Genomic DNA, 24348 nt, shown 5'->3' with positions numbered 1-24348 from the left:
GATTTGTAGATGATACCATAATTGGTGGAGTTGTGGATAATGTAGAAGACTGGAAAAGATTACAGCACAATATAGATCAGTTGCAGATAAATATGAGGTGTTGCACCTTAGTAGGGCAAATGTAAGAAGATCCTTAACAGTGTTGGTGAGCAGAGAGATCTTGAGATCCAAGTTCATTGCTCCTTGAATGTGACTACACAGTTCAATAAGATGATTAAGAAGGCTTATGGAATGCTTGCTTTTATTAGTTAAAGCATTGAGGGATATGGACATTGTGTAGGTAGGAGAGATTAGTGTTTGGGTGTTTCTGATTTGGTATAACATTGTGAGTGGAATGGCCTGTTCTGGAGCTGTACTGCTCTACGTTCACTATTCTGTGTTCTTTTCCTTCTGTTTTTGCACATGGGTTGATGAGGGGCTTTGAAGGTGTACAAGGTGATGAGCAGCATTGATTATGTGGATAGCCAGAGGCTTTTTCCCAGGGCTGGAATGGCTAACACGAGGGGGCATAGTTTTAAGGTGCTTGGAAATAGGTACCGACGGGAAGTCAGGGGAAAGTTTTTCATACAGAGATTGGTGGGTACATGGAATGCACTGCTGGCGGCGGCAGTGGAAGTGGATACAATAGGGTCTTTTAAGAGTACATGGAGCTTAGGAAAATAGAGAGTTTTATGCACTAGGGAAATTCTAGGCAATCTCTAGAGTAGGTTACATGGTCAGCACAACAGTGTGGGCCAAAGGGCCTGTAATGTGCTGTAAATTTCTACGTTCTATGTTCTGCCCTGTTTGATATGGCTGTATATTGATTCTACTGTGTTTCTTGGATTTACTGTGTATACCTGCAAGAAGATAAATCTCAGGATTGTATATGGTGACATATATGTACTTTGATAATAAACTTACTTTGATCTTTAAACTTTGAATATGGATGAGAGGGATAATAAACTAGCCATGATAAAATGGTGGCTAAATTTTCTCTTATATTTTATCTCTTAAATCTATGGCTTGATTAGATTAGATTAGATTAGATTAGATTCAACTTTATTGTCATTGTGCCGAGTACAGATACAAAGCCAATGAAATACTGTTAGCATCTAACCAGAAATGCAAAGAATAGTGTTTTTTACAAAATAACTGTGAATAAAAAGTAAGTGCTACAGCACACAAATATAAAAGTACTGAGACAGTACAATATGGGTGCAATACTGCTTAACGCTGTGATGTGAGGTTCAGCAGGGTCACAGCCTCAGGGAGAAAGCTCTTCCTGTCCCTGTTGGTGTGCGAGCGGAGGCTCCTGTAGCACCTACCAGATGGGAGGAGAGTAAAAAGTCCATGGTTAGGGTGAGATGCATCCTTGATGATGCTTTTCGCCCTGCCCAGGCAGCGTTTATGGTAGATGTTCTCAATGGTAGGCAATTGGGTGCTGATAATCCGCTGAGCAGTTTTCACCCACGCTGGAGTGCTTTGCGGTCTGATACGGGACAATTGCCATACCACACTGTTGCGCCTTTTTGACCAGGATGGAGGAGTTCAGGGACCAGGTGAGGTCCTTGGAATTGTGGACACCAAGGAATTTGAAGCTTGATACATGCTCCACTACAGCTCCGTTGATGTAGATGGGGACATGAGTGTGGCTCCTAGCATGCCCGAAGTCCACAATAATCTCCTTGGTCTTCTGGGTGTTAAGGGCCAGGTTGTTGTCGTCACACTATGCGGCCAGGTGCTGGACCCTGTCTCTGACATCATAACTGCTGGCTGCCATACTGAAAGCATCCTATGTGGAAAAAGAGAAGTTTATACTGTAGAGTTTACCAAATCTTTATGGGCTGCTCTCACTGATGTCAGAGTCCAATGTTTCTGACTATACATTACATTAGTGCATAGAAGTATCAGAGCAGGATTATAGATTAAATATTTGCTTTATTTGTTACATGTACATTAAAACATACAGTGAAATGCATCATTTGCATCACCAACCAACACAAATTTAGGATGTGCTGGGGGAAGCCTGCAGTTACGCCATGCTTCTGGTATCAACACCTACACTCACAACTTACTAAGCCTAAACTGTACATCTTTTAGAATGTAGGAGGAAGCTGGAGCACCCGGAGGAAACCCATATGGTCACAGGGAGAATATGTGAGCTCCTAACAGACAGCAGTGGGATTTGAACCCCAACCAAACAGCAGGCACCAAGACACTACAACAACATACACGGATTAATCGCACTGTAATATTTCCATACAGTTTTCTCTTTTATTAAAATTAATAGGTAAATACAACTCAGTAAGTTCCCAATAGTAGGTCAAACGGCGATAATAAATTTCCCCAAGCATTGGTGGGAGACAAAAGAATTTGGGGAGTTGATGGTGTGGAATTTCAGCAAGGTAAGGGGTAAGATGATGTACCCACAGGAACAGTGTGCTGAATATGACTACAAATTTAAACCTGAACCTTGAGAACCTAGCTCCTCTTTAACAGCTTTTCTGTTCAAGCCCAGGAACCAAGGCCACCAGACAGACTCAGACAAAATAAGGATACTAACAAAAGCTTGATTGCACTTACCAGCTATTGGACTGTTATTTTACTAATTCTCAAGTATTATTGGCCTTTAATATAGATTTGATTGGTTACTGACACCTGAAAGATCTGTAATTGTATAAAAATTGGCGATTTTGATCTGTAACTTCAGAGCAGTTCGGTGAGAGGGGCTGAACTGTTCACTTTGTAAGGGTGAGTTGTCAGAGTCCGGTTAATTAGTGATGACAATGGTCATGTCACAGAGAAGTCAGAAATGCCCCAGTTGAGGCAGGGTTCTGCTCCCGTGAACTATGCATAACCCAAATGGTTTGCAAGTCAGTTAGGTTCTCACATAGCAGAAGGTGTCTTCAACTCCACAGCAGCCAGCCAATTCCATCCTGCCAGTCTTGTGAGCCCTCACTCCTACACGCAGGATAGCTCAATACCACAATGCCTTCATCTACATCATAGCAGGGCATGACTTTAAAGTGTTTGAAGGAAAGTATAGGGTGGATGTCAGAGATAAGTTTATTTACATGGAGAATGGTGGATGCGTGGAACTCGCTGCTAGGGGTGATAGTAGAGGCAGAAACTATACATTAGGGACATTTAAGAGATGTGGACGATCAAGAAAAATGAAGAGCTATGTGGTAGGAAAGAGTTAGGTTGATTATGGAGTAGGTTAAAATGTCAGAACAACACAGTAGGCCAAAGCACCTGTAATGTTCTGTGTAAAATGTAATGAAATCTGAAAAAATAATATATTTCCTTATGCTGATGCAGGGTCTCAGCCTGAAACATTGACTGTCCGTCTGCTGCCACGGAAGTTGCTCGACCCATGTGTTTCCCCAGCAGTTTGGCTTTGTTTTGCTGCAAGTCCCAGCATCTGCAGCCTTTGCGTCTCCATGAGAAATTATGTGATAGAGCAGGAAATAAATTTCTCTCAGCAGCACTAAGTTAATATATTTCCACGATGATATACTGTGCTTCCACAGTACAATTCATGTTCATGATCCATTGCTTTTGTTGTGATTCTAATTTTCTCTCTGACTTTCAATGCGCCATTTCTTTGACTTAGAAATCAGATAGGAGGGCTGAAATATATCAATATTTATCACAGTAGTTTGGTTCTATTTTGAAATAACCATTGTGTGTGTTGTGGGAAGAATGTGTCTGTAACTCAGCTGCCATGTTAAATCAAATCATGATTTCAGAATCAGAATCAAGTTTTTTATCACTGATATATGTCGTGAAATTTATTGTTTTGCGGCAGCGGTACTATGCAATACATGAAATGTCATAAATTACAAGAAGAAATATATAAAAATAACTAGTGCGAAAGGAGATCAAGATACCGAGTTTACTCCAGGTGCTGACAAGTCATCTTTGACTTTCAAGCTGAACCCCTATGCCAGAGATGTGTGCTTTCTTGAGTTTTTCATTAGTGATAGAAAAGCTATGGGTCAACTCTTTCAGAGACCATATCTAAAAACTTTGGCAGCCTACCCACACCTCTTCCAGCATGTCCACAGTGGGAGTTCAGTGACCATTCCAATCAGTGGAATATCCAAATCGCAAGTTTATCTAATACTGCTATCAAATTAGGGACAAGTGATTAACTTCTCTGTGATTAGAAACTTCTAGAAGTGATGTGAGGCATGAAGAGTAACCTATTGTCCTACAATTCAAAGACAATTGTTCACATTGTTCAGGCACGTCCTTGTTTTGATTAAAAAGGCTAGCATACAAGACAATTAAACTGGAAAAGGAGCTAATTCTGGGTCAGTTAATACATTTTAAAATACAATAAGAAAATAGAACAGATAAGGATTGGTTTGGCTGATTTAGGTTACGTCCACACTAGACCGGATAATTTTGAAAACGCCATTTTGAGTAAAAATGACAGGCATCCACACTAGGCATTTTTCAAAATATCTCTGTCCACACTAAAACAGATATTTGGGCAAATCTCCTTCTGCTGAGCACGCACAGACACATCTACAGAAAACAAGCGAAGAGGAAACGGTATAATATTTTCGTTTCCGCGGCGGCGTTGTGCTATTTCCATTGGTCAAAAACTAGAGTGCCTACAACAATAGCAAAAGAAAGTTTTCAAAAATGTCTTCGAGGAATACAAAGAAAACCTCCGTTGGAAAAAGCTGACAGGATTTCTTCGTTTAGACAGACAATGAAGTCGAGCTGTTTCTGCGAGTTACAAGTGACTACAAAGTCAGCAAAGCAGTGGAGATGTTTAGTTCCAAACAAGCTATTAACGTAGACAATAAAGTAAACAACTCACGCATGAAGCCGTCCTCTACCCAAGATCAACATTATCAACAATTACAAAATGTTAAGTGGTCAACTCGATACAGACTACCAATCCCACATCAGACCCAAACCTATTAGGAGCAGAAGAAGGCACTCAACTCAATTTGAAATACTAACTACCAAGTCAGATGTGTACAGTAGTTCATTTTTCGCCCGCACAATTAAAGCATGGAATAATCTTAATCCTAACGGTCACATAACCAAACCCAATTAAATTTAAGGCAGCTTTCCTTCTTCAAAAATCTCCTTCTTAAGCCCACCCTCCACCACCTCCAGTTTAAATTCCATGCGGAATATCTTGGAGGATCAAGAACCAAGAACCAAGAGAGTGGAATCTTCTGCCGCCAGACCTGCACAGTATTTCTGACATTAATATTTTTAAAGATAGATTCAATCAAATCAATTTAGGGGATCCAGTTAAAGCTCACTTTACAATTTAACTCTCACGCCGTTAACACCGACTGCGCGTTATAACAGTGGTGGTCAGTCAGCGACAGTGCCGGCTTGGAGACCCCGGGGTACAGGAGATCGAGGGTACGACCACCGCAGACTGGGAGACCGGAGGGTACGGGCAGAAGAACATCGGATGCAAACAGAGAAACCGAGGGGACCAGCTTGAAAGACACCTCCAGTTTAAATTGCATGCAGAATATTTTGGAGGATCAAGAACCAAGAACCAAGGACCAAGAACAGCTGTCGGGCAGTGCTTGCGCACTCCCAAGCAGAAGCAGAAAAAGCATTGTTGTTGTGTTGTTGTCATGACAACGTTTTTAAATCTCTCCGTTTACCCTGTCTACACTACAATGCGAAACAATCGTTTTCGAATTTACACATTCTGGAGAGTGTTTTCGAAAATCTCAGTTTTTGGGAGATGAAAACGTCGTTTCAGTGTGGACGGAAGGTCAAAACGAAGAGAAAATGTTTTCAAAATTATCTGGCATAGTGTGAACGTAGCCTCAGAGAAGACAGTGAGAGAGACTGAAATCTTTATTTGGAGGTTTCATGATATGATTTAATCACTCAGGGACAGTTAGAGGTATGGTAGTTGATTGGATGGATCGATGGACTTCCTTAATTGTTGTATCTTTCTATATTTCCTTCATTCTGAGTCAGGATAGGAATGGGTATTATTGGGGTGTGGTACTTGTAGCATTGGGCTAGCTAGTCAGAATTCAGAAGGTTAAATGCTATGTCATTCAACATATTTTTTTATTTTGACGGTTGGTCAAAGAAAGCAGATGGAAGCAACTTGGGGGCACTGTGGGACAGCTAGAAGTGATATTACCTCATTGTTCCATTGGAACCTCTCTTTGTGTGAACATTTCAAATTCTCCCTGTGACCATGTGTGTTTGATTGAGGTGTTCCACTCTCTTCCCACATGTAAAAGATATGTTTGTTCTACTTTATCCTGGCAACCTATTCAATCTACTTTCTACTCTTTCAGTGTAGATGGAAGGTTCTGATCTAAAATGTCCAGTTTCCCTCCAGAAATTATGCCTGATCTTTGAGTTCCTTTATCTGATTGATGTTTGCTCCACAATCCAGCCACTGAAGTCTCTTGTGTCTCTGGTTTGGTCAGTTAATTGGCCATAATAAATTGACCCTAGTGGGGAAAAGTGAAGAGAATGTGGAGACGTTCCAATGAGGTTAGAGTAAATAAATGCTTGATGGAAAGCCAAGACTCACTGGACTGAATGTGTTCTTTCCGGAGGATTGTTTCGCCAGAACATTGGAGACAGAGGGGAGACTTGATCGAAGTTAATAAAATTATGTGAGGCCTAAATGGAATAGGCAGTCAGAATGTTTCTCCCAGGATACCACAGGGCATAGCTTTTAAGTGAAAGGGGAAACGATTAAAGGTATATGTGAGACAAGTTATTTACACAGTGTAGTAGGTGCCTGGAATGCATTGGCAGGATGGTTGTGGAAGTCGATACCACAGTGGCACTCAAAACTTTTCAGATTGGTTCATGAATATGCAGGAAATGGAGGGATATGCATCATATGCAGGCAGAAGAGATTTAGTTTAATTAGGCATCATGCTCAGCCCAGACAAGGTGGCTGAAAAGGTCTGACCCTTTGCAGTATGGTCCATGTTATATGACCTTAACTTTGCATTACAGCCTTATTTCTAATTCTAGCTCTACATTAAAAGTCTAGACACATTTGTAAGTGATCTGGCAAATTACTCAGTTGTGAAAACAATTGCTCTGGAATAAGGTTCACTCCGTTCTCAGGACCATAAGATATGGATGATAAATCTGGTTTTGCCAGCTTTATCCATAACCTGAGAGCAATTTATTTTTAAACATTCCCATAAAAATGTGTCAGGTGCGAATTCCTTATTTCCTTCCAGGTCTCTACAGTCATCCATTCACAAATGTGCCTGAAGGTTTTCTTGTCTTTTTAGTTGTGAAGTATGACACTCCTGTTTAAGTGGGAGCTTTCAATCTGGCAAACTCTACAGTGATGGAAGGCATTTATTATTACAGCCCTGTGGCATTAAATACATTTTATTCTCCCCATCAGAATCATCTCATTTAAAGTTTCATTATTTGTATTTTTGTTGTGAGGTTCAAGTTCTGGATCACAATCTTTTCCAATTTTCTGGCACTGTGCATCTCTCCTTGTGTGCTGATTCGCCAGCAGCACCGATGGCTACTGCTTTTGAATTATTGCATGGTATCAAATGGAAAGCTAATCAGTATCTTCTGAACTGAAGTAAAAAAGGTACACATTATTTGCACGGCTCTGTGGTTTTATATTAAGAGTACCTGAAAGGGCATTCAGTCTGAGATTCTTCATATCTTCTGAGGAAGGACCTTCACTCTGAAACATTAACTCGGCACCAAAACAGGCAGGATTCGTTTTAATTCCACTCCCCATACCCATTCCAACATGGTCTCTTCTACTGCCACAGTAAGGTCACTCTCAGCTGCAGATATAGGGAGGAGGCAGGAGAACTAGGTTGCTGGGGATAATAAATCAGCCATGATGAAATGGAGGAGTAGACTGAGTGAGCCAAATGGCCTAATTCTGTTTCTATCTCCAGTGGTCTTATGGTCTTATTTTCACAAATTGTTCCAGAAATAGCTGTTATATCCACACCTCATACTCTGTCCTGCTAGATTCCAACCTCATGGAATGAACATCAATTTCTCTAACTTCTGGTAATTTCTTCCCCCCTCCTTCTCTTCTTCCATCCCCCATTCTGGCTCCCCTTTTACCTCTTCTCTTCTCCTCAACTGCCTATTGCCTCTCTCTAGTGCCTTTCCTCCTTCCCTTTCTTGTTTGGTCCACTCTCCTTTCCGTTCAGATTTCAGCTTCTTCAGCCCTTTACCTTTTCCATTTATCACCTTGCAGCTTCACACTTCATCCTCCATCCCACCCACTTACGTTCCCTTCACCTGGTTTCACTTGCCACCTGCCAGCTTGTACTCCGTCCCCCCTCCCTCAACCTTCTTACTTTGGTTTCTTCCCACTTCCTTTCCATAAGACCACAAGACCATAACACATAGAAACAGAATTAGGCCATTCAGCCCATTGATTCTCCTCTGCCATTTCATCATGACTGATTTACTATCCCTCTTAATCCCACTCTCCTGCATTCTCCCATTACCTTTCAAGTCCTGATGAAAAGTCTCAGCCTGAAATATGGACCATTTCTTCCCCTCCATAGATGCTCCCTGATCTGCTGAGTTTCTTCAGCATTTTGTGTGTATTACATTAACTCTGCACCTCTTTCCACAGATGCTGCTCAACTTGCTGAGCATTCCAACAATTTGATGGTTTATTTCACATTTCCAGTACCTGCATTTTAAAAATTTCATTCTTCAGTTCAGGCTTCAAGATCAGAAATATTAGAGACTTCATAATCAGTGTTTGTAAAATTAAGATTAATATGTTTATCAGGCTGGGTCAAGAAAAACTGGAGAAGGGAATTTGGATAATGCAACATATGCTTGGCACTAGTGGCTAATGACATTTCTTTCTTCAATTGTCTGCAAGGCTTTCTGACATGTTCAGGTAGACGATATTAACAGTAAAGACATTATAACTCAACAGAAACCTTCATTACGATATAGTGCACTGAATGACCAGGAGAGTAGAGTCTGTGTAAGCACTTAGCAAAATTGGTATGCACTTCTCATTGGCTATTTCATTTGCTTCAAAATACTGTTCCAACAGTTCAGTATACATGAGCCAATTACCCGCTGTGTAATCAAACTCGTCAATCTTTCTGATGTAGCCAGGCACTTCTGAGTATTTTAATGATTATTATCAACTATTACTCACTCTTTATGAACCCTGAATTTTTCTGTTTATGGCCTTTTTTTTAACTCGATGTCTCTGCACACACTGGACTGTTGCTTTTCAATTTGACTATTCCTCACAGTGTTTTTTGTAGTCTGAAATACTGGCTGCAAAAGAGACAGATAGATGTGAGACATGAGAATCCGATCTATACCAAGGTGGTGCTGATGTGTACAGCTGAAGGAGTACTTTGTGAATGGTGTCACACCTGCTTACACATTCCACAGGAAGGGAGCTATTTCTGGGGCCTGAGCCGACCTCAGCCCTCAAGTGCAGCTGACAAGAATTGGATTATCTGATCATTATTAGAATGTTTCCTATGGGGGCTGACTGTGCATAATTACCTGCCAAATTTTCTGTATTGCAACTCTGTTCAAACATCAAAAGTACTTAAAGAACATGAAGCCCTTTAGAATAAGAAGAGTGTTAAATAAATTTGAGAGATTCCTTCTCTTCATTTCAAGCTGTGGTTTAGTATTAAGATGAAATTACTTTATTCTCAGAAGAAAACTGAAGTTATGAATACATACAAGGCTGTTTAGAATTTTTCATGTCTTGGAATAATCTTTACTAATTTTTTTCTTCTGGGCTAATACAGTTTAGAACACAGCTTTCATTTCATGTCTCAGTAGCCCATAACGATACCACTTCAGGCAGAGATTATGTGGTTAAGAATCGATGGAGTGTCAGCAATAGCAAATTACTTTGCTTACAAAATTAAATAGCACCAGGAGAGTTTTTGGATGAAGAGAATCATGAACAACTATGCTGATGATAACTGGAAATAGGACCGCTGTGATTCTAAAGCCACCCTGTGCACGATATCTTCAAGCCAGTCCAATCCGTCAAGACACACGAGCTATGTATTGGACATGGACTTGAAAAAACAAGAGAATAAATTCATCCAACATGGAACACAGGGTTAGCTCCCAGTAAAGCTGGATGCCTAGCATTTCTGTGAAGGTTTCTTTTGAGAGTAAAAGATGAGCTAAATTTGATGGTGTAGGGTGATTTCAAATCCATGACTTTGCTTTGATTACTGCGTTGGTCCAGGGAAGGCACTTTGGACTGTTGGGAAGGTGAGGGTTATGGGCTCAGGTAGGAAGGCGTGACTGAGGCCACCATTCATGAGATCATAATACCATTAGACATATGAGTAGAATAAGGTTATTTGGTCCATCAAGACTGCTGCATTATTCCATCATGGCTGACCTATTATCCCTCTCAACCCCAATCTCCTACATTCTTCCTGTAAATTTACTAATCAAGAACCTATCAACCTCTGCTTTAGATATACCCCGTCTTGGCCTCCACAGCTCTCTGTGGCAGTGCATTACACAGATTCACCACCCGTTGGCTAAGGAATTAGATTATGAGAACACTCAGTCCTCTTTTATTGTCATTTAGAAATGCATACATGCATTAAGAAATGGTACAATATTTCTCTGGAGTGATATCACAGAAAATAGGACAAAACAAAGACTAACACGGACAGAACCACATAATTATAACATATAGTTACAGCAGTGCAAAGTAATACCATAATTTGATGAAGAACAAACCATGGGCACGGTAAAAAAACTCTCAAAAGTCCCCGGGTCGATTGACTCCCGAGTCGCCGACAGCAGGCGGCAAAAGGGAGAAACTCCCTGCCATAAACCTCCAGGCACCGTCATCTTGCTGATGCCTTGGAAGCAGCCGACCACAGCCGACACTGAGTCCATCCGTCCGAAAACTTCGAGCCTCTGACCAGACCCTCCGATACAGCCTCCTGAGTGCCATCCTCTGCCGAGCGCCTTCAACCTAGCCCCAGCCGCTGAAATAAGCAAAGCCGAGGTTTCAGGGCCTTCTGCTCCGGAGATTCCAGTTACCACACAGTAGCAGCGGCAGCGAAGCAGGCATTTCAGAAGTTTTCCAGATGTTCCTCCATACTCTCACGTCTGTTTCCATCAAATCAGAATTGTGTACGGTCCCCTACTTGATAGATAACAGATATTCATCACCAGAGAAGCCGCGCGTGCTGCTGTCGCGCCGCCAAATCCTCCTCTTTCATCTCCTCTTCATCTCTATTCTAAAGGGATGTCCTTCTATTATGAGGCTCTGCCCTCTGATCTTGGTCTCTCCCACTAGAGGAAACATTTTCGTCAGATCCACTCTATTTAACCCTTTCAATACTCAATAGGTTTCATGTGATCCCCTCTCATTGCTCTAATTTCCGGTGAGTACAGGTCAAGAGCCATCAAACGCTCCTCATATGTTAGCCCTTGCCCTTGCATTCCTGGGATCATTCTTGTCAACCTCCTCTAGGCTGTCTTCAATGTTGCAAATCCTTTAATGCCCAACACTGCTCGCAGTGCTCCAAGTGTGGTGTGATTAATGCCTTATAAAGCTTCAGCATTATATCACTGCATTACATTCAGATCATCTGTGAGTTCATTAAATGCAGTTAGAGGTATACAAGATTATGAGAGATATAGATTGGGTAGATCACAGCACACTTGTCCCCATTGCACAAGTGCCTAAGACCAGAGGGCATAGTTTGAAGTGAGATGTAAGAGGTTTAGAGGAAGATTAGTTTCATCTAGAAGATGTTGCAATCTGAGGTGCACTGACTGAGCAAATAGTGAAGGCAAATATTCTGGAAGCATCTGGCTGTGCTCTTGAGTCACCAAGGCATAGTTGGCTGCAGACCAGGTACTGGGAAATGAGATTAGCTTTGACAGGTACTTGATGGCCAGCATGGACGTGAGGAAGGGCCTTCTTCTGTACTGAGTGATCTATGACTCCATGGCACAACTCAATTTGTCAAGTTTATTGACATGTGCTCCAAGATAGACACCAATGAAAGTCTTGCTTGCAGAAGCATTGAGGGCATGTAGGCTCAGGCAACAGTCAGGACATAAATTATACAAGATAATGAAGAGAAACAGAAAGACAAAAACACAATCAGAGGAATTTCCATAGTATTGCAAGTAATGAAATGTTGCTAAGGTAGGATTAATTATGTCTACAGAACACATCTGCAAAGAAAGCAGCAGCCACCATCAAGGACCCCCAGCATCCTGCACATGCTTTCCACTTGCTGCTAGCATCAGGAAGGAGATCCAGGAGCCTTAGGTCCCACACCACCAGGTTCAGGAATAGGCTCTCAAACTGGTGTGGCCACCTTCATTCATCACAACACTGAGAAGATCACTGAACACAACCTATGAACTCACTTTCGAGGCCTCTATAACTCATGTTCTCAGTTTATTTAGTTAGTTGTTTATTTATTAATTGCTAGGGCAGCGGCATTCCAGCATCAGCGCACACCGCCTGCTCTCTTGATATGTCAATCTCCTGTGTCAGTGACATCAGCAAGGAACCACGTTGTCCATGGGGCTGTCCCCCTGGAGGTGTTTGCCTTCTAGGTTCTGCCTGGAGATATCAAGATGCCAGGCCACGAAGCCAGTTGGAGAATGAGGACCCACTGCCTTTGGAGAACCATTGTTAGAGCTGCAGCCGTAGATCATGGAATCTGACAGGACTCCAGCAACCTTGCAAAAAAAAGAAAGAAACGAAAAAATAAGGAGAAACTTCTAGATGAATGAACTGGAAGAAGTCACCTGGGTTTGCAAAAACCTCTGGTGCCATCTTTAGCTTCTCCTCCTCCAGCACTGGTATGAATTTGAGATAAGAATATAGTCTGAACTAGCCCTGTGAGAGAGGTGCTGATATGCAGAGCTCCCTGTGCTCATAGGAGAGTGTTGCAAATTACCACCAGGGACTCTGGAGGAATGTGAGAGTCAGGTCTTGGTAGTGACTCTGCTTTGCTGAGCAGGAATTTTCATTAGCCCAGCACAGGCAGAGGTAGGGACTGCAAGGTGTGGCTGATCTTGCAGAGTTGATGACGTCAGTGGTGTTGTGGTGATCATGGGCTCACCATCACTGACCATCAGCTGTCCATTTTTCTCCACAGATGCTGTCTGACCCACTGAGGCCCAGCAGCAACTGGGCTGTTGCTCTGAATTTGAGCATCTGCAGTATTTTGCACCTCCATGAGCTCACCTTTGCCTGGTCAGCCACTATATTGATATGACAATGTGTCCATTGGGTGAAGATGTTGTAAGATGCAGTACTATGTTGCTAATTGTGTAAAAAAATTGCCATGCTCTGTACAAATGTGGCATGGGTTAGCAGAGTAGCATCATGGTTAGCGTAACACTTTACAGTGCTAGCGATCTGGGTTCAATCCTGCCACTGTTTATATATGTTCTTCCGTGACAGTGTGTGTTTCCTCTGGGTTCCCTGGTTTCCTCCAACATTTTAATGATATACCGATGAGGGTTAGTAAGTTGCGGTCATGTTCTGTTGGCACCAGAAGCATGGCGAAACTTGCGGGCTGCCCCAGAGCATCCTCGGACTATATAGGCTGCTGATGCGAACAATGCATTTCACTATATGTTCTGATGTACGTGTACAAGTGAAAGGTCATCTTTAAAACTGGAGAGACTGCATGGCCCATGCTGTCACTGGGTAATGCAAATGTGTTGTAGGGTAGGGCTGGCCTGACCTGACAACATAATTACATAAAGCACTTTTACCACGCTTTATGTTCAGTGCTCTGGAATTCAATAAATGAGTTGATACAGTTATTTTTCTTAAAAATAAAATACCTCACACCATTTTATTTGTGAAAACCTACACTGTAATCAGGTGAACAGCACCCTCTCCCACTTTCAAGTGTGTGATCAAACATAATAAATCTGTTTCTTCTTGAGCTGAGTGAATTATTTGCTCTACAACACTAAGGTTTATTATAGCGAATATGAGATGTATGCCTTCCTGTCCTTACTTTGATGACACATTATTTATCATATAACTGGGGGAATGAATAATACTTCTCAGAAACTAATCACCTCCCAAAGTATTTGAGCCAAATACGTAGTTATACATAGCTATCTGTAAGTAGTACCAGAGGTTGACACAGGGTGTTGAATAATGCATTTGGGACACTAGCTTTCATTAGTCAGCACACTGAGTACAAAAATTGGGACATCATGATTTGTGGAAAAGCCGGGGTACTTAGGATGGTGCAACATAACATCTTGAGTCTCAACATAGAGAAGACCGAAGAGATGATTGCGGATTTCTGGAAAGTGCAAGCTGACAGCTGCTCACTGCACATTCACAGCTCCTTCTTGGCTCAAGAAACAGCAGGTTCTCCACTTCATGATGATATTGGGAAGAGCGAGGTTCCTTACCACGCACTGACCACTTCTATCTCCCACCCAAGATCCACAAGCAGTTGGCCTATTGTTGTCTGCCTGTTTTTGCACTCATGTCCTAATACCTTGATTCCATTCTAGTCTCCTTGGTTCAATTCCTTCCCAACTACATCCAAAATAGTTCTCATGCCCTCAATCTTCTCACTAACTTTCAATTCTCTGTCTCTGACTGCCTCACCTTCACCATGTATGTTTAGTCCCCATACAATTCTGTCCCCCATCAGGAAGGCCTCAAGCCTTCTGCTTCTTTCTTGACAAAAGAAACAACCAAACCCCCTTCACCACCATTCTCCACCGTTAAGGATCCGGCCTGAACACTGGGTTGAAGGGCCTCTGCTGGTAGCTCTGGATCACGACAGTCTTTAATTTCTGTTTTCTTTCACCTGGCCATGTGGGTTCTGGCCCAGCCCCTTTCCTTTTTGGACTTCCTCCAATTACCTGCTTGTCTCCTCATTTTCACCCAGCTGTTTCTAATTTTCACTCATTACCCTGTCCATTTAAACCCTGCCTTGACTAGCATTCTCCGCCAGTTCATCCCATTTCTGACCTGTGTTGTTCTAGCCTGTCTTTGTGACTTATGCCAACTGATTTTTCCTGATTCTGTGTTTTGGATTTTGCCTGTTCTTGACTTGATTTTTGCCTGTGCGCTCTGGACTGTCTGCCCAAGCCTGACTGCCTTTCCTGGTTAAGACCTCTGCCTGCCATTTCAGATTTGTTCCTGCCTTCTGTTTTTGAAAGACTGTCGCCTTTGTGCTCCCTAATAAATCCTGGTGAAAAAGTATTCATTGGTTTGCATTTGAATCCCACCAAAACCTGACAGAACCCAACACCCCTCTACCTGGCAGGACTGGTCAAGATGGCACCTGCATACATCTTCTAGGTAGGCCATGAAACCATATATTTCATTTATTTTATGTCTTTTATGTTTGTTTTTCCTCTTGAATGTGATTCTGGAACTGTTGGAGCCTGTGATTTGCAGTTTGGAGATTATTTGGGTGTTTCAGTGCTCTGCAGTCTCTGAGGGGATTCTGGGAGGTAGAGGCAGCATGCAGGAACCTCATGGTGAGTCGATGTTCCACTCCATTTCACCGATTAAGGTAACTAAAGAGATTGAAACATCGAGGTGAGGCAGCCTTTTGATCGCTGGTGAGGTTGCTTTGCTGCCGGAGAGAGTGCCTTTTGATTGCTGGTGAGATCACTCTGTGGCCAGAGAGGAGAGACTGTTTTTCTGTTGCTGGGGTTTGCTCCTCTACCAGAGAGGGGAGACTGCCTTTTGATGGTGAGATTGCTCTGCTGCCAGAGAGGGAAAGGCCTCCCACTGTGTTGGGAGAATCTTACCCAGGTTTTCTGCATTGTGAGTATGGACTTGGACTTCTTTCCTTATAGGTTTTTTATATTCTGTGTTTCTCACCCAGCGAACAGCGGTGGGGGAGGGATCCTGAGGGTGGAGAGGCTGCAAGTGGTGTCTGTGGTGCGGCTGTTGGCATGTTTTTGGGTGGGATGTGCGGGTCGGTGTGTATGTGTGGTCAGTAGCGGGGTATGTGACGTATTCCTACAAAACTGAGAATTTCTGACAGTGATTGGTGGGAGGGGCCCATCATACTTCATTGTCATACTTTTCAGGTGGCTCTGGAAGTCGAGCCCCAATAGCACAGGGGCACACAGTTGAGGCATGACCAGTAATGTAAAGTCTCGATATTCTGTGCCCTGCACCACTAGTGTCGCTACACAACCCCCGCCGGATGTCTGTTGTATGCAGTCTGGAAGCCATGGCGACCCTCTGACTTACCGGCCGTATCACGAGTCCACAACGCTGCACTGTGTCCGGGTGGATAAAACTCTCCGTGCTGCCCGTGTCAAACAGGCAGCTTCTCCTGTGCCCCTCCACCAGGATGTCCATCATTGACCTTGTGAGCTGGTGGGGAGCGCTTTGGTCGAGGGTCACGGAGGCCAGGGTTCAGTCGCTTTCTTGGTCCGGCATGGTGGGGTGCCCTGTGAGCACCTGTGGGTCGTAGGCGGTGGGAGGAGGCGCCAACCAAGATGGCCGCCCCCATGTCTCACACGTGGTGGTGGCATGCAGGCAAGATAGCGACCCCCATGTCTCACACGTGGTGGTGGCATGCAGGCAAGATGGCAACCCCCAGGCCTCGCACGCGACGCTGCTCGATCCGGCTCGTGGTTTGGGCTTACAGGCCTTGGCAAAGTGGCCCTTCTTTCCGTAGCTGGAGCAGGTAGCTTCTCGGACCGGGCAGCGTTTCCGGGGGTGCTTCTTGAGTCCGCAGAAGTAGCACTTCGCGGACTCGCGACTGGCAGCAGCCGTGGTCGAATCGCCGGCGGGTTGCGGGTTCTGCGGTGTCCACGATGCCATCGGGGGATCGCGTGCCTGGAGAGCCTCAGAGTTGTGCAGAGCAGCCTCCAGCGTGTCGGCCAGCTCAACTGTCGAACGTAAGGTTAGCTTGTTCCAGCAGCCGCTGGCGCACATACACTGACCTGGTCCCTGTGACGAAGGCGTCTCTCACTAGGAGCTCCGCATGCTGTTCGGCCCTCAGTTCTCGGCAATCGCATGTCCGCATAAGTGTCTGTAGGACCCGGACAAACTCAGCACTCAACTCCTCGGGCTGCTGCTGCCGTGTCGCTAAGTGATGCCGCACGTAGACGGTGTTTACCAGCCACAGGTCTTGTCTTTTGAGGGCGCTCATCACGCCGTCTTAGCTCGGCTGGTCTTTGATCATCCAGTAGACCCATGGACTGACCGTGGAGAGTAGAACTCTACGCTTCACGGTGGACTCGGTCACTTCAATCTCCTTTGGGTATGATTTGAAGCAGGCCAGCCAGAGTTCGAAAGCGTTTCCAGTTTCAGGTGTTTGTCTAACTTGTCGGGTCTCAGGGTATGTTCCATGCTTTAAAGTTACTGCTAATAAAATTGGTGCACGATCAGTAACTCCAAAAGACTGGAAGTAGAGTAAGTACTGAAAGGCTTTTATTAGCAGTAAAATGTAACCTCCACCATGCTGAATATCTGCCCCTGGACTGAGGAGGAGGAGCAATGGCCCAATCGCCTTTATTCAGGGCTTTGTGGGAGGAGCCACAGGAGCAGTCAGCAGAGGGGTGTGTCCAGACAGTTAACCCAGTTACAACATATATATGGTTTACCACACCCAGCAAACGTGCTGCTCAGAGGATGTGGATCGACAATTGTTAAGGACTTGTCACTCTGTGAATATTTTTCATGACAGTTCGATGAATCCCTGGATGTAATGCAAACAGCTCAGCTTGTTGTATCTGTTAGAATGGCTTTCCAGGATTTTACAACAGAGGACTTCCTCACTGTTTTGCACTTAAAGGAGAGAACGAGAGGTGAGGATATTTACAATGAGCTTTTAAAAAATGTCCATGAAAATGACATCCCCATCCATAAACTAGTAGCAGCAATTACTACTGATGAGGCCCCAGCAATGCGCGGTGTGCACGTTGGTTTTATAGCACTGTGACGTGATGACCCGGATTTTCCTGACTTCCTGAATTATCACTGTGTGATTCATCAGCAGGACTTGGCTGGGAAAGTCGTGGACTTTTCTCATGTAATGACACTGGTGGTCAAACTGATAAACTTGATTCGAGCAGAAGCGCTTCAGCACCGCTTAGTCAAGGCGTTATTGGATGAGCTTGACGCCGCTATGGCTTGTTTGATATGCTAGTTAGTGTTTTCTTGGCTGAATTAATTTGAAAGTTTTACAAAAGCATTTATGTAATTAAAATAACAATTAGCTCAAAGGGCTTCAAGTTGGAAGTACAATCTGAGCTGTTTTTTCTCTAAATAATTTAGTAGGTCGATCTTGCCTTTCACTAAGGCCAAGGTAGGGGATCTTGGGTTTAAAAAGGTTGGTGACCACTAATCTAGAGCTTCTGGTTAGGTTCAGGACACACTCACCTACAACAGCTTTGTATAAATTCTGTGACAGCACATGCCTGGGGGTGGAGCAAAGTCAAAATGGTGCTAAATAGTGACTCCTTTGCTTGAAACTTCGGAACAGTTCTATTTCTATCTTTGATATTTCATCTTTTTTCCTTTTCAAGGTTCTTTTGAAGACCCTGACCTGGATTCACACTCTGACTTTGGCTCTTTGCAGGAATGGGAGCCACTCTCAGGGTCTCACGACCGGCTGCTTTTTGATATCCTATGGACATGGCCTGGAAGACGAGCGCACCTTCAAGGTGTCAGATTTCCATGGTTCTGGAGGCGGGCTGATTCAAGGCTGATGCCCCTGACTGAAGTGTTACAGGAGAACACAGAACAACGGGAGCTGTGTGTCCAGAGACCTGAGCCTTTCTGCGGTCAAGTCTCTGAGCTCAGAGCTCAGAAAAAGCAATGCAACAGACTTTTAACTTCATAAATCAGCAAGTTGTTTTCTATGTCTCCCCTCTCGCTGTGAAATGGGGAAATCTCTTTTTCCCTTATCAGGGAAAAGGAAAGCCTATGGTATATCAAATTACCGGGTGATTGAGTAGTGTTTGGGGCACTGCAAGTAGGTGTCTTTATCAGTGCTTGGTGGAGGACACCAATGCTTTATTGCTGGTGGGGGTGGGGGAGGGAGTTCTTTTCCTTGCTGCTGCTTGTGCGTGGGAGTGGAGAGCTGGGGAGGGGTGCTTTGGGTTCTAATGTTTAACTGTCATTCATTCTTCGGGGCACTCCTCTGTTCTTGTGGATGCTTGCGAAGAAACAGATTTTCAGGATTTATATTATGCGCAGCCCTCCGGTGAAAAATGATTTTGTATCCGTTAAATAGGGGCCATGGACAATTCTGATTTGATGGAGGTGGACGTAAAAGCACAGAGGAACTTCTGAAAAAATTTCTGAAACGCTCATTCGCTGCTGTCGTTACTGCGTGGTCGGGAATCTTTCGGAGGGAAAGCCTCAAAATCCCTGGCTTTGCCTGCTGTTGGCGACCGAGATGGAGGTCCAACCGTTCGGACAGAGATGGCGCTCAGTATTCCGTGTCAGAGAGCTGATCAGAGCTCAAAGTTTTCGGATGACTCAGAGTTGGACCGTGGTTCGGTATGGCAGGGAGAGTTTTTTTCCTTCTCCCGTCTGCGTGAGATGTGGGACATTTGAGAGATTTTGAACCTTTACTGTGCTCATGGACTTCTTGAAGTTATGGTATTGTTGCACTGTTGTAACTATATGTTATAATAATGTGGTTTTGTCAGTTTTTTTATTCTTGGTCTGTCCTGTATTTTGTGATATCACACCGGAGGAAATATTTATTCATTTCTTAATGCATGCATTGCTAAATGACAATAAAAGAGGACTGCGTGTCTTCATAATCTAATATACATTTCTCTGACATTAAATGTATTTATTGAAACCTATTGAGCTATGGTCTATTCATTCATATCCTCTGGTAAGTGCTTGAACATGGCTCAGTCTACCAACTCAAAGCAATCCTGTAGCTACCCCTCACATTGTTTTAGAATCATTGTGCACAGAGTGGGGTCATCTTGATCGATCCATCTACCCTGCCTGCATTCATCACCCACTCGCTGCTTCAGTCAAGCTGCAAGACTTGCTTCTCTTCTGTGAGATCTGCGTTTCCCAATGTCCTCATGCTCTTTGTAATAATGTTCCATTCAGAATTGGTGGAGAATAAAGATGTTAGTTGAAAGTTAAAGGCCCATGCTATTACAGGAAAGATACTAGCAGGGATAGAGCATTGACAGATTGGCAAGTGGCAAAGTGTGGGAATAAAGGGGTCTTTTCTGATTGGATGCCGGTGACTATTGGTGTGGCACGGGGATCTGTATTGGGTCCGTTTCTTTTTACGTTATATGTCAACAATTTGGATAATGAAATTGATGGCTTTATGGCCAACTTTGTGGATGATATGAAGACAGGTAGAGAAGCAGATCATGTTGAGGAAGCAGAAAGACTACAGGGGACTTAGACAGATTAGGAGAATAGGCAAAGAAATGGCAGATGAAATACAGTGGCTAGAAGTGTATGGTCATGCACTTTGGTAGAAGAAATAAAAGCATTGACTGTTTTCTAAATGGAGGAAAAATTTCAAAAATCTGAGCTGCAAAGTTACTTGGGAGTCCTCCTAAAGGTTAATTTGTAGGTTTCAGTCGGCGGTGAGGAAGGCAAATGCAAAATTAGGATTCATTTTGAGAGGACTAGAATATAAAAGCAAGGATGTAATGCTGAGGTTTTATGAAGCAGAGAGTGGCGAATCTGCGGAATTATTTGCTATAGGCAGCTGTGGAAGCCAAGTCATGGGATATATTTAAGGCAGAGGTCAATAGATTCTTGATTAGTCAGGGCATGAAGGGATATAGGGGGAAGCCAGGAGATTGGGGCTGAGGGGGAAATGGATCAGTCATGATGAAATGGTGGAGCAGACTCAATGGGCCAAATGACCTAATTCTGCTCCTATATCTTATGGTCTTAAATGCTGGAAGCACTCATCAGGTCATTTGTGGAAAGGGAAACAGAACAAATAAACAAAAAATTCAGTTCCAAGAACTGTTAATTGGAACTGGGAAAGGAAAATATAACAGGTGGTTTTAAGCAAGTACTGTTCACATCTCTTTTCCAGTTCTGATCAGGGGGCCTTGGACCTGAAATAGTAACTTTGTTTCTCTTTCCACAGATGCTGCTTTACATTTTGGGTGTTTCTTGCAGTTTCTGTTGTTATTTCTGATTTAAAGATTTTTTAAAATTTGCATTTACTGGAATTGCAGATAGAATGTTAGTCAAATACAACGTCTTTGGTCTAAGCAGTATATCGCAGCTACTGACCAAAATGCAAATGTACTAATTGTATTTCCACATGAGGAGTGACCCTCCCTTCCCCAGGGAAGAGGTGGCAAAATTAAGAGGGCATCAGTTTATGACCTGTGATAAGAGATTTCAAAGGGTTGCTGGGACAGATTATTCACACAAAGTGTAGTTTGTATCTGGAATGAGCTGCCAGAAAAATAGTGGACACATTAACAATATGTAAAAGCAATTCCCCATTAAACCAGAAAGGCGAAAGCTGTTGTCACTTTCACAGTGAATGCTGTCGGTTCCACCACCATAACTACAACAGGGTCCAGTCTTAATATTATCGAAAGGAGAATGTAGAATGGAACCTTCATTGTTATCAGACAATTGTTCATCTTCATCATTATCCTGCAGTGTTTTCACCGCAGATAGCACTTCATTGAATAACCTTTTATTGGCAACTCCCTGTGCCTATAATAAAATCAACCTCGGAAACCAATGAAGATTACATTCAGTTTATGACGGCTTTATTGTACATGCATTAACTATTTTAATGGCAGCATTTCTACAATGTATGCAAAAGATTTCATTTCAGAGATTGATGATTATCTCCCAATTTCCATTATTCATCAGAGGATAATGGACATCCTAATGTGTTTTGAATTTGTTGAATATATATGTTGAATTATGAACTAATGGAATGGCACTCTACCATATCTGTATCTGCCGGATTTGTGGTGAATTTCACAAACCTGCATACCACAGAATTTGAGATAATTAAAGCATGACCTTCCATTATTTTAACTGGGTGCTTTCCAATGTATTTTTAAATTTTACTTCAAATTTCTATCATATTCACCTTGTATGATGAAGTAGAAAGTTTTTGAGCTCATTTCATGTTATCCTTCTGGAATTCCCATTCCTTATCCAGAAAATTCGGAATTTCCTGAAAGACTTGGATCCTGTCTCAGATACATCAACTGATTCCCCAGTCGAGATTGAACTAGATCTCCAACTTCAAGGAAGTTTCTCAAATTGGTATTAAGATGTTCCCAGCCAAGTCTACTGCGGAAGGAACGGTCAGCACATTCTTTTGAGATCCTTGCAGCTGAGTTACTAGACCAAACTGGTTGAAGGAACATTACAATTTTTGCAAATTTCATAACATTTAATGCTTTGATTACTTAGTTTGTTTCTACACAGTGGTGAAATGTTTCCGATGAAAGGTGTTCGGCATCCTAGGCTGGTATTGTTGCTGCTGCAATTTCACGGCTTCAAAGATCCAAGTTCGATCTTAACCTCTGGTGCTGACCATGTGGGATTGGCAAGTTCTCCCTCTGGCCGTGTGGGTTTCCTTCAGCTGCTCTAGTTTCCTCTCACATCCCAAGGATATGCAGTTTTGTAGATTAATTAGCCACAATTGTCCCTGGTATACCCGTGAAGGAAGGTGATGAAAATGTGGAGAGAATAATATATGGAATTAATATAGATGAATATAAATGGGCATCTGGGTGAAATATAATTGCTAAGGAAAGGGCCTGTTTCCATGCCGTTTTTCTCTATGAGTTCATGTCTATGAAATTAGAGTTACAATTATTTTAAAGCATGTTTGAGAGGTATACTGGACTAAATTGTTCCAATAAAACACAGCTAAGCACACAGAATACTTATGTCTTAACCATTGTTTCAGGCAGCGAGCTGAATGGTTATTAATCTCATCTGTCGAAAAGTGAAACTTATTAACCACAGCAACATCTGATCCCATGGGGGAGAAGGAAGTGAGGATGGTGATCTATGCATTACTGCCGCCTTTGAACAATTTTACTTATAAAGCCGACTAATATAGGAATGAAGTTAAAGAGGAAGTCTTTGCAATTGAAATGCATCAATCTGATTAAATGTACTGCATATAAATCTAAGAGATTGCATTGATTGCAGAATATAAATGCATGCAGGTCCAATCTGATCCATTTCACAATAAATCTATAAAATATGAACAATAAATAACGGAACTTACGAGTTTTATTTCATTGTATCTGGTGAAGCTAAGCAACTCCATCTGCTGTCTCTCAGAGGATAACATTTCATTGTTCTGGGAATCAATTGAGGCATTAATTAAATACCTATCACTCAGACATACTTGTCTCCAACCAGCCAGGATTATAAAATGCATTGGAAATGTAGCTCCACACTACAATGTGAAATATCTCACATCAGCCATTCTTACTTCTGCAAACTGGGCAGAATAAGTCATAAATAATACAAATCTGTGCCCCTTGCGTTTTATGGGCAACTAATCACTGAATCAAAACTGGGACGGTTCTTAGAGGAGCCTAGTTCCTGGATATTTCATTCCATTAATTTTGGAATATAAAGGAAAAGCATACTAACTTCTCTTTCTGTTGATAAAAGGTATTGCAATGTCATTTTAATTAACCTTGCATCCATCATTCTGTTTATCAAGATCAGGATTATATATCTTTGTTCACCGTTTTCTCAACCTTCACATGTACACCCAAGCCAATCTGCTTCTGCAGCCATTTTAGAATTGTACCTTTAAAACAATTTTACCTTGTACTTATTGACAAATTGTATCTCTTCAAACTTCACTATATTAACCAATCTACATCATGTTGAAGCCTTCTATTTTCCTCTGTTTACCATTTTTATAATCATCTTATCATCTGCATGTTTGGTAAGTTAGACACAATTTTTCTTCAACAAATCCTACAGCTCAGCCCAAGACTACAAGAATTTGTAGATTTGTGATTGCAGCCCAGTTCATCGTGCAAACCAGCCTCCTCTTCTATCTGCACTTCCCACTGCATTGGGAAAGTAGCTAACATAATCAAAGACCCTTCCCACTCCTCTTATTCTATCTTCCCATTTGGCAAAAGACAGAAACGCTTGAGAATCCATACACCAGGATCAAGGACAGCTTCTACTCTGCTATTATAAGTTTAAGTACAAGTTCATTGTCATCTGACCGTACATATATAAAACCAAAAAAACAATGCTCTTTCAGTCCACAGTGCACCCACAATACATATATTTCACATAGCATATGAAACAAAACATTAACAATGCACGTGAATTGCGCAGCACAGGTATACAGTAAACAGCTTGCTGACATCTTGAGACCTCGGTGGTGGCAG

Source organism: Mobula birostris, chromosome 21 (assembly GCF_030028105.1).
Source record: "Mobula birostris isolate sMobBir1 chromosome 21, sMobBir1.hap1, whole genome shotgun sequence".
In the NCBI taxonomy this organism is placed as follows: domain Eukaryota; kingdom Metazoa; phylum Chordata; class Chondrichthyes; order Myliobatiformes; family Myliobatidae; genus Mobula; species Mobula birostris.
This window is presented reverse-complemented; position numbering follows the sequence as displayed.